Here is a 1,761-nt window from a genome sequence, read left to right as displayed (position 1 = left end):
GTGTCATGCTATGCTCGCCAGAAGTATAGCTACCACCTGTTACCACACGACCCTGTCACAATACCATTGTCTGTATTCCCTCGCTGCACCTTTTATTTCCATGATTTATTCATTCCGTAACTGGAAGCAAACCTGTATCTCCCACTCCTCTTCACCCATTTGCCCATCCTTCCGCCCCCCGCCCCCTTGTATAATGACATGTATCGTATAGAGTGTTTCAGTCAAAATCCTCTGCAATCCACCTATTCATCCCTTTCTCCACATTAGCCCCTGGACATGACCATATCCATGGTTTTGCTATTCCAGAAGGACATGTAGTTGGAATCATACATATAGTATGTGGCCTTTCGTGTGGACATAAGTTTTCAATTCTTTCGGGTAAATGTCAAGGAGCACAGTTGCTGGATCATGTGGTAAGAATATGTTTAGTTTTGTAGGAACCTGCCAAACTGTGTTCCAAAGTGACTTTACATGTTGCATTCTCACAACTAATATACGAGAGCTCCTGTTGCTCTACACCCATCAACATTTAGTGTTGTTGATTTTGGCCATTCTAGACAGGTGTGTAGTAGTATCTCATTGTACTTTTAATGTGCATTCCCCTGATGACGTATGATGTGGAGTATCTTTTCATATGCTTTTAAAAAAATACAGAGCATTTATTATATCTTTAATATATCACACATGGCTCTCAGGAATCATCTACCATTTTTGTTTCTGTTCCTTAACTTAAAAGTTATTCATCAGCCTGCTGAACTATTCCTTTTTCAGAGACATAGATCCATCCCCAAATTTTCTGATATCCTTGTTTTCAACTGTTGTGGCTTGCTGAATCAAAGAAGCTGAGTTTGATATAAGTTCAATGTTGTTTCCTTACAGAATTAACTCATCTTTCTGGGCACTGGATACTGAACAAAAGCAATGCCTGGCCTCATCTGAACCCTGAAGATGTATTTTTCATCCAAGAAATTTTGGACTTCAATAAGAGACGTGTTCTCCTGCATAATTACGTTGATGGGGAAGTGAGCATACATAGACCTCATCTTATAAAGAAAGCCCCGTGTAGCACCCTTGATCATATTTTGTAATGACTACAGAAAATGTGAACAGTAACCAATTCCTTTCTGTTTTTCCACCATTTGTCAGCCAGAGCCTCTTCTTTTTCTATCCAAGAAGACTGAGTTTTATAGTGATGTGCTTGAAGTCCTTCTGCAGGGTTCTTTGGGAATCTTCACAGTAACTGTGCATCTCTTCCGAGGGATGTCGACATTTTCTGGAATAGTTTAGTTGCTGAGACTGGTCTTCATTCCCATACCCAACGTGGCAAAGAACTCATATGTTTATTTGTCATCTCTAGGTCTTCTTTGGTTAGATGTCTGTGAAGGTGTGAAGGTGTTTGGCTCATTTTAAACTAGGTTGTTTATTTTCATATTGTCAGGTTTTAAGAGATCTTTGTATATTTTGGGTAATAGTCCTTTATCAGATGTGTCTTTTACAAAGGTGTGCTCCCAGTCTCTGGGTTGTCTTCTCATTTTCTTAACACTGCCTTCACAGTTTTGGGAGCACCTGGCTGGCTCAGTCAGTGGAGCATGTGGTTCTTGATCTTAGGGTTGAAACATTGAGCCCCACATTGGGTGTAGTGATTACTCTAAAAAATAAAAATGAAAAATTAAAATAGTCACCCTTCTTGATAATATTCAGAGAGTAGAAGTCGTTTTGTCTTCTTTTCTTTTTGGGAGAGAGAGAGAGAAGAGGGGCAAA

General features: G+C 39.6%; 1 pseudogene; it reads right to left on the bottom strand.

Annotated features, from left to right (window-relative positions):
* Positions 1-736: 736 nt before the first annotated feature.
* On the bottom strand, positions 737-1,307 carry LOC144318340 (large ribosomal subunit protein uL6 pseudogene; annotated as a pseudogene).
* Between the last annotated feature and the right edge of the window lie 454 nt (positions 1,308-1,761).

The sequence above is a fragment of the Canis aureus genome, chromosome 8, assembly GCF_053574225.1.
Source record: "Canis aureus isolate CA01 chromosome 8, VMU_Caureus_v.1.0, whole genome shotgun sequence".
Taxonomy (NCBI): Eukaryota; Metazoa; Chordata; class Mammalia; order Carnivora; family Canidae; genus Canis; species Canis aureus.
The sequence above is the reverse complement of the archived record's forward strand: the minus strand, read 5'-3'. Positions and strand labels throughout refer to the sequence as shown.